Source organism: Coregonus lavaretus (genome assembly GCF_964263955.1).
Source record: "Coregonus lavaretus genome assembly, chromosome: 39".
In the NCBI taxonomy this organism is placed as follows: domain Eukaryota; kingdom Metazoa; phylum Chordata; class Actinopteri; order Salmoniformes; family Salmonidae; genus Coregonus; species Coregonus lavaretus.
In genome coordinates, this window is record NC_140026.1 from 12,007,163 (window position 1) to 12,017,502 (window position 10,340).

Consider the following 10,340-nt stretch of genomic DNA (forward strand, 5'->3'; position numbering starts at 1 on the left):
GAGAATATAAACAAACAAATGGATATTTATCACTGTAAGACTGGGATTGTAGAACTTGATAATATATCGATAAAAATAAGTTTTTTTAAATAGTAACTATAGAGGAGAAATATTGATGTTAATTGCTTTGATATTTCAAAAGTTTTGCTTTGTTTGTTCCAGTATGTCAATAAGCTGCTTTTAGTGTTGTCTTGTATGTTTTATTTGGTATTAAAGTCATTATTATATATTTTGTCAGTATTTATGCCTTTCTGATATCCTTACAGTGGTTGTGGAAATTACTAAAGCCCAATCCCCAAAAAAACCCTATGCACTTGAGAGGATTTGATTGGTATAAGTATCCTGAACAGAAATATAAATGCAACAATTTAAAAGATTTGACTGACTTACAGTTCATAAAAGGAAATCAGTTAATTGAAATAAATGAATTAGGCCCTAATCTATGGATTTCACATGACTGGGAATACAGATATGCATCTGTTGGTCACAGATACCTTTAAAAAAAGGTAAGGGTATGGATCAGAAAACCAGTCAGTATCTGGTGTGACCACCATTTAAACATGCACCTTGATCCAGAGCATCCCAAACATACTCAATGGGTGACATGTCTGGGTATACAGGCCATGGAAGAACATTTTCAGCTTCCAGGAAGTGTGTACAGATCCTTGCAACATGGGGCCATGCATTATCATGCTGAAACATGAGGTGATGGTGGTGGATGAATGGCACTACAATGGGCCTCAGGATCTCGTCACAGTATCTGTGCATTCAAATTGCCATCAATACAATGCAATTGTGTTTGTTGTCCTTAGCTTATGCCTGCTCATACCATAACCCCACCACCACCATGGGGCACTCTGTTCACAACGTTGACATCAGCAAACCGCTCGCCCACACGACGCCATAAATGTGGTTTGCGGTTGTGAGGCCGGTTGGACACACTGCCAAATTCTCTAAAATGTTGTTAGAGGTGGCTTTTGGTAGAGAAATTAACATTCAATTTACTGGCAACAACTCTGATGGACATTCCTGCAGTCAGCATGCCAATTGCACGCTCCCTCAAAAGTTGAGACATCTGTGGCATTGTTGTGTGACAAAACTGCACATTTTAGAGTGGCCTTTTATTGTCCCCAGCACAAGGTGCACCTGTGTAATAATGCTGTTTAATCAGCTTCTCAATATGCCACACCTGTCAGGTGGATGGATTATCTAGGCTAATGAGAAATACTCACTAACAGGGATGTAAACAAATTTGTGCACAACATTTGAGAGAAATAAGCTTTTTGTGCATATGGAACATTTCTGGGATCTTTTATTTCAGCTCATGAAGCAAGGTATAAAGGCAATTTGTAATCCAATTCCAAACTTGCCTTGAGGCCACAGGTATGTGATGCCGTAATCAGACACGCTTCCAAAGCAACCACAGAACAGGGAATCCAAAGCTCCAATAGTGTAAAAACAAACATCTATTTTCCAAACAAAAGGTAATTTCATAGGCTATATTCAATCGATGAACAAAGTCAAAGCGATCAGATTGAAACTCCAAACAAAAGGTATAGACTAGTAGCAGCTTTCTTAGTAGCGTATCGTAGCACAAAAAAAAAACTGTAAGGTACAGCCATACCTGAGGCCTAGTTGACCCATCCTGCATAAAACCTAAATAGGTAAAGGGAAGTAGAACATGGGAAAAAAGGGGTGTGCCCAGGAAAGGCTCCATAATGCTTTTAAATACCCATGATAATCATAATAGAAAACCAAAAACATGAGTTCATCAACCATACTCCATAATTCATAATGCAATATTTATAATTCTATTCAAATAATATTTTTCTAAATGGAGCAAAACAATAAATTAAGCACAAATAAAGAAAATGAGAATTTGGCTCCAACACATGGGACCACGGCCGGCCCGTTCATTAGGCAGGATTAGGCGGCCGCCTGTGTCGGCAGATTGACAAGGGTAGCTAAACTGACCAAGACGCACCTCCAACAACAACACTTGAAACCTCACATATTTATGCCCCAAAACAATGACAATTTCTCTCAACCAGTGGCATATGGGCTTTAAGTTGAGCGCTGAAGCAGCCCTTTGATAAGCATTGGCCACTTTGTCAAAGGCAGGGGCGCAAAATATTTTGCTTGTCCATTCCCTGCGCCTCGCCAGGGTGCTGTTGGAGAGACGCATCTCTGCAGCACTCCACCAACATTCAGTCAAAAAAAGTATTTAACATAAATCATGTAGCAGATATAGCATATGGTAGAAAGAGTATGTGCCCTTTTCTGTAGCCTACAGGCTGAAGATAAAATGTATGACGATGTAGGACACTTTTTACATCATGCAGGTTTCTCCGATCAAATAGCTGTCATGTTAACAAATAACATGTCCTAAAAACAGGACAGGTCAAAGTAAAATGGACAATATGGAATGGACTGTCACGGTTTCGGCCGAGGCTGCTCCTCCTCCTGGTTCGGGCAGGCTTCGGCGGTCGTCGTCCCCGGAGTACTAGCTGCCACCGATCTATGTTTCATGTTCGTTTGGTTTTGTCTTGATGTTGTACACCTGTGTCTTGTTAGTCCTCGTTAGTGTCCTATTTAGTTCTCGTTGTGTGTGTTTGTCTTTGTGTGTGATTGCTCTTCTGTTTCGTGTTGGAGCTACGTACTTCCCTCCAGTGTTTTGGAGAGGTTTTTCGCACATGTTAGTGCGCCGTTTGTTTGACGCCTGTGTGCGCCGTTATTTTGCCTTCGGGCTTATTTTCTACGTGAATATTGCACTAAAGTCTTTTGGACTGAGCTTCTGCGTCCTGCGCTTGATTCATGCACCACACCCACCTTCAGCACCCCATGACATGGACATTCACAACTGTTGTCCAGGAGTTTGATCCCATTGTCATGATCAGTGGTTTCAAGTTTGTATCCATAAATTTGACAAGCTGATCATAGCGAAAAATAAAATACTTCTGCATTTCCCGCTGTGTAAACACATTGCAAATAGGCTTTCGATAACTCCTGATAAAGTCAGGTTGCTGATGTTCAGAGCTTAAATAGCCAAATTGATTAGTCACAGGAATCAGGACTAATAAAGCCAATGCAATGGCCTGTTTTACAAACGGTGGGTCTAACAAATGGATGGGCATTCATAAAATTCCATTATGGGCCGACATGGTAGGCTAGACCCCAGTAAGCACGAGCCGACGTCTTTTGGACGTCTTTTTTTGGACCTGTCCGGATGTCATGTTTTGGTGTTTTACAAACGGTAGGCTTACCACATAGATGGGCATTCATGAAATTCAATTTCAGGCAATACTGTAGGCTATACCTCTGTAAGCATGGACCAACGCCGAAGCCTTTTGGACGTCTTTTGGGAGCTATTACCATACGCCTGTCAAAGTGCATAGGGCTTAGGAATCGATTTGGGATTGGGCCACAGTTCCCAGTGGCTCAGTATTTCATTGTCTGACAGACAACCCCAGCAGAAGAACATTTGATAATCAAGCAAGTAGTGTGTGTATGTGTCAGTGTGTGTGTGTCAGTGTGTGTGTGTGTCAGTGAGTTTTGCTTGTTATAGACTGCACAGGCCTGTCCATCAGCGCTTGTGGCAGAGGCACAATAATATGTGTGCGTCCTAAATGGCACCCTATTCCCTATGTAGTGCACTACTTTTGACCATAGGCTCTGTTCAAAAGTAGTGCACTAAATAGGAAATAGGGTGCCGTTTGGGACGTATCCTATGTGTCATAGGATGGATTTCTCCCCTGCAGAGAATAGGTGCTGTTCGTCACACTTTATCAACTACTATCAGGCTAAACAAGGCCACACTCTCTCGGTGTGTGGTGTGTGTTTATGTGTGGTGTGTGTGTGACAGTGACTGTGAGATTCACATTTTTTCTGGATACATCTGCATTTTTGTCTGATGCTATGTGCTTGGTGTACTGATATGTTTTTAAATAACTAGATTCAGGTGCGCAACTTAGGTTTTAGAACATAATTTATTATTTAAATATTTCTTTTTAATCCAGTCGGATAAACACTCCAAACAGCCTGCCCGGACGCTCGGAGGCGTCCGCATGGTCCTAAAGCACACCGTTGCCTCGTTTTGTATCACATTCCAATGATACAACTGGGGGGGACAAAAATGCAATCTCAGAATGTGGGTGGGACATGTCCCCACCGTCCCCAGTGAAAGCCCCTGAATAGATTCTAAAAAGAGAATTGTGGTTATTAAGTGATTATGATTAACATTATTATTACATAGAATTAAGAGACAGCATTTTATTCAAAACCCTGTAGCCATGCCTCTTCTCATAGAGTGTCTGAACAGACTGCTCAGCTTGGAATGAGACCCCAGGCATTATCTATCAAATGACGATGACTGTCTGAGATCACACAGAAGCAGTTGAGGAGAGACTGTATCAATTCTTCTTTTTATAAGAAACATTAATTTGTTGAAATTCCAAATTGTTTGCATAGTCAACTTACACATGTTTGCATAGTCAACGTCCATCTCATATTGCTCAAATAAACAGTAAACCTGGTTTCAAAAAACAGATAAAGCAACATCTCACGGCACAACGCCTCTCCCCTATTTGACCTAGATAGTTTGTGTGTATGTATTGATAAGTAGGGTACGTGTGCCATTTTTTAATTGATGTAGTTCTTTCCTTGAGCTGTTCTTGTCTATTCATGTTCTGTATTATGTCATGTATTGTCATGGACCCCAGGAAGAGTAGCTGCTGCATTCACAGTTCTCTCTTTGTAGACATATTTATTGTTCTGGTCTGGAGCTGTTTCTGTCAGTTATATTTCCAGAATGCAGCAGTAGCCAGCCTGGTCCCAGATCTGTTTGTGCTGACTTGCCAACTTGGCAAGACAGCACAAAGAGAACGAGGACCAGGCTAGAAGTAGCCTGAGTCTCGCCCCAATTACAGAGAAGTGTTTTAGTCAGTACTTGGCTATTGCTGGGGTCCTGACTGCATACTCTCACACACTCCTTCATTTATTTATAATGTGGATTACAGCATGTAGACAGAGACTGCCTGCCATACCCCCTCCATCCACACAGAGGAGCCCTAACTCAGTGCAGGGCAGGGCACTTGGTACTGCTATGTCGCATTGATGCAGCATCTTCCCTATAGGCTTAAAGGCGAGGGTTCTCTCTGCAGAGCAAGCAGGGTTGGGAAATAAATAGATCTAGCAACAGTTTGAACAAAATCAGGGATCTAGTGTGCACTACTGCATCCGTACAGCCCCTCCTCTGTTCCATACTCAGCTGCAGTCACCTGGCATTGCAACACTGGGCTACTTACATTTTTAGTCATTTTAGCAGACACTCTTATCCAGAGCGACTTACAGTTAGTGAGTGCATACATTTTCATACTGGCCCCCCGTGGGAAACGAACCCACAACCCTGGTGTTGCAAGCGCCATGCTCTACCAACTGAGCTACAGGGGACTTATGTCTCAAATGGTACCATATCAAAAGTAGTGCACTATGTAGGGAATAGGGAACTATCACCACCATCCACCCATCCTCATGTTGCAACTCTGACTAAACTGAACACATCCAGTCAGGCCTCGTTCACCCTTCTGGGTTCTCTCTCTCTCTCTCTCTCTCTCTCTCTCTCTCTCTCTCTCTCTCTCTCTCTCTCTCTCTCTCTCTCTGTATCTCTCTCTCTCTCTCTCTCTCTCTCTCTCTCTCTCTCTCTCTCTCTCTCTCTCTCTCTCTCTCTTCTCTCTCTCTCTCTCTCTCTCTCTCTCTCTCTCTCTCTCTCTCTCTCTCTCTCTCTCTCTCTCTCTCTCTCTCTCTCTCTCTCTCTCTCTCTCTCTCTCTCTCTCTCTCTCTCTCTTCTCTCTCCAAGCACTTTAAACTTTGAACTCGTTCGTCACCTTATAAGTGTTTGGTTTCCTGGAAGAGGTTTATAGAGGGCTATTAGGAGATTGGGATTATTTAGTAGGGTTTATAGGAAATGACAGACAGACACCTTGGACTGGTTAGAGAGGTATCACTGGCTCATGGTAGTTGTGTTGCAGCAGTAATAGGATATTCATACTTTTTAGGAGGTCTTAGGAAATCTCTGGAGAGCCATAGAGGAAGCAATCATTGGTAGTAGGATTTAGTGGGGTTTGGTTTACATTATAGCGCATGGCGTGTTTGTGTCAGAGAGGTGAGAAAAGCAGACACTCAGCAATCTTATGATGACTTAATGGAGGAATCACATCCTCTCAGATGGGCTGAGAATCAAGCTGATTTTCTGCTGAATCACTCAAATAGATCCTGGCGGCAAAGGCAGCCTCCTCTCAATATTCTCTTGTCTTTCATCAACATCCCCTTTCATCTGTTCCTGTGAAACCCACTAAATCCTTACTACCGTTTGAAGTGTTGTAGTGCCCTGGCATACATTTGAGTTGAGGACCTCACACACGCACGCACGAACACAGACACATACACACCAAGTGTTTAACCTTGCAGACGTTTGCGAACCTTACATGAGCATCCAGTCTGTGAGTGCACTACAGACCTCTCTCTGCAAAGAGGTTCAGGCCTTTACGCCCACCTGTTCCCTTCAATCGCTACATGTTTACAAATAATCGACTAAAACAAGCTTAATATTTTGGGTTATGATGGGGTACGACAGTTGAACTAACCTCATGAAGCATTTATAAATTACATTTTTCAAGAATCAATAGGTATATATATAAATTGAAAAGTCCAAAATGGATGTACCACAGCAGATTGCCCCTTTAATCACTACATTAAAACTCCATCCCCTGCTCTCTACTCTCCAACACTGGAATGCACCATTTTAGCAGGAGAATGATCCCTCCTCCCCACTGTTCTCCTCTGGAGTGGAAACCCCCCCCCCCCCCCAGTGCCTAGGAACAAAAATCTCTATCAAAGACAGGCGATGAGAGGAATTCAGAACAGTCTTTACTCTCTCCACACACGCACGCACGCACGCACACACACACGCACGCACGCACACACACACTACGTCTGAATCGGTGCCACAGCCAGTGTTAAAACAAATTCCAACAGGGCTTAGTTAGCGATGACACCGAGAGGGACAATGACAGCCAATCACCACCGCCCTGCGTTTCTGTCCTAGATCTCCTATGCATGCTGAATATTCCTGAATAGGCCAGTCTGCCATCCGGGCACCTAAGACCCATAGAGATGCCACCGGTGTGGGCGGCTGGCTCTATTTTTACCCACCATGCCCTGCAAATGGAGCCAAAATGGCCCCTCAGTAGGCATTGCTCCAACAAGTAAGTAGGAGGCTGCAGTGCTACTGCCTACCAGGGCCGCCACCATGAATAAATGATATGCATATATATTTTTGCAGGGCTTCTATGAATTACTCACTAGAGGCAGATCTATGAATAAAGCCCTGGCCAACCCTGATGAAATATTCAGGGTAGTTAGGGGTTGTGGAGATAAAATCAGCAGGGTGGGTCCCACTTAAAGGTACAATCTGCAATATTTACCTTTATTTTATTATTGCCATTTGTCTGGAAGTAGGGGTTGGGGATTATGGCTTTAAAGGCTGCCTCAGAGGTGTGAGGAGAGCACCAGAACACTGCACAAACGTTTATAGCGCTCTATCTCTCTCTCTCTCTATCTCTCTCTCCCTTCCCTCTCAATTTCTCTCTCTAGCTCTCGCTCTCTCTCTCTCTCCACTCTCTATCTCTCTCTCTCTCTCCCCCCTTCTCTCTCTCTATCTCCCCGCCCTCTCTATTTCTCTCTCTATATCTCTCTCTGTCTCGCTCCCTTCTCTATCTCTCTCTCTCCCCCTGTGTTTCTCTCTCTCGCTCTCTCACTCCCCTCTCTCTCTGTCTCTCCCCTCTCTATCTCTCTCCCCGCCCTCTCTCTATCACTCTCTCCATCTATCTCTATCTCTCTCTCTATCTCTGTCTCTCCCTCCCTCTCTCTATATATATCCATCCCTCCCTCCCTCCCTCGATATATCTCTCCCCCTCTATATACAATATATCCCTCTATCTCTCTCTCTCTCTCCCTCCATCTTTCTCCCTCCCTCTCTCTCTCTTCCCAGGGTTCTGTGTGTTTGCATGCAGTCTGTGGGTATCTGCTGACACCTGGTAAACACAGGGATGAATCCCAAATGGCACCCTATTTCTTATATAAAAGTAGTGCACTATTTAGGGAATAGGGTGTAATTTGGGACACAGCCCCAGCCAGCCCCAGACAACCCTGAATCTCATTTTAAAGAGCTGGGTCTTCGCTTTTCAAGGATACCTCCACCCTCTCTCTCTCTCTCGCTCTCTCTCTCTCTCTCCTCCTCTCTCTTTTTCTTCTGTCTTTCTTGGGTCAGCGGTCAGAGCAGTGATTTTTCCTCCTACCCTCCTGCACCATCTCTCTGTTTGTCTTTCACTCTATCAGTCTTATCTTAACCTTATCTTTCCCCTCACTAACTATGTCCCTATCTCCCCCTTTCACCCTTTCACCCTTTCTGTCCCACGTCTCCCCTTTTCTTTATCAATCTATATCTCTCACTCCCTCTCATCCCGTTTTGGGCCTGTAGCACACACACACACACACACACACACACACACACACACACACACACACACACACACTGCCCTCAGAGTGGTGGGTGTCTCTGGCAGGCAGAATGGTTCCCAGGGGGACAGGGGAAGTGGGCACTGATGGCAGGCAGGGAGGGCAGGGGGCACTTGGTTGTAAGTGTGTGTGTGTGTGGAACAGGCTCTGACTGGGTCAGACTGGGACGAGAGGGAGTGTGTGTGTGTGTGTGTGTGTGTGTGTGTGTGTGTGTGTGTGTGTGTGTGTGTGTGTGTGTGTGTGTGTGTGGAACAGGCTCTGACTGGGTCAGACTGGGACGGGAGGGTGTGTGTGTGTGTGTGTGTGTGTGTGTGTGTGTGTGTGTGTGTGTGTGTGTGTGTGTGTGTGTGTGTGTGTGTGTGTGTGTGTGGAACAGGCTCTGACTGGGTCAGACTGGGACGAGAGGGAGTGTGTGTGTTTGTGTGTGTGTCAGACGGGGAGGGGACACAGTGTGGTAACAGAACAGTGGAAACCCGGGGACAAGGACCAGAACTATCCTGCAGCCAGCCTGGTTATAAATAGACAGTGATGGAGCCTAAAACTAGGAAACATTGGCACCGCACACACACACACTCACACACGTGCACACGCACACACACTCTCTCACACTTCACACAGTCACCCTGGGAGTTTGAATACAAATGCAGAGCAACACGCCTCTTCAAATGCTCTTACTCCCACTGTGAGTGGGAAATGTGTTAAACTTTTACCTTATCACACACACACACACACACACACACACACACACACACACACACACACACACACACACAAGGTCAGGTTGAAGATACTCAGAGTAAGTGGGCTATAGCTAGTTGTTCTGTCCCAATAAAGACTTACATCTCTTTTACTAGTTATTAAGAGTCATGGTGCTCAGGAACGGAGGGTCCTTATTCGTTCCCTAACCCTTGCGTGTTTGCCTTACAGAACTCCAATCCTTCATTCTATTTATATGGTTTGCAGATCTGTAAGGTTCTGTCGACTGCAGCCTCCATAAAAGCACACTGACTGTGACCGAGGTCCCCTTGATCACCCTCTGTTATTTTATATCACTTGAAATATAACAACACATGTATGGTTATATGTATAGGACCCTAATAAACAACCGTTCAGGAAAAAATGTAACGCATGTAGTCTGTCGATCTATGCTCCGCGCATGCTCAGGACAGCTTCTGTTCTGTCTGCCGGCAGGGGGAGCTTCGGTTCAGTCCACCCTCACGTGCTGCTGCTGACATGCTGTGTGAAATGACTGCATCTTGCGCGCGATAAACCAGCGATGTCTAGGCTACGCTCTGGATAAGAGCGTCTGCAAAATGACTAAAATGTAAATGTATTACAACCTATAGCCTACTGCAAGGGCTACTCTGCCCCGTGCGCATGTTTTGAGGTCTGCGGCTCTACGCGTCGACGACCACACACATTGGGGAATGTTTAAGTGTTTGGACAGACCTATAGACTGCATGGGATTTATGTGTTCTTTGGGAGTGGAGTGGGAGGGTGTGTTATAGACAGTAGGGCGGAGGAGGTGGTGATGATTATAGTCTAAACCAATGATTTATATATACACTAGGCTAGTTCTGTTCAATGTGGTAGGCTAGGTAACAGCTTATACCTAACTCATTTAGAGCTATAAAAATGTATTTTCTTCGTTAAGTTTATAATGGTAGCCTAAAAAATAATGAAAACTTCAGAAAATTAAGATAATGCTTTAAATTGTTGATAGCCTATGTAACGAAGCCAATGCTAATGTGTAATGATTTGTTAGA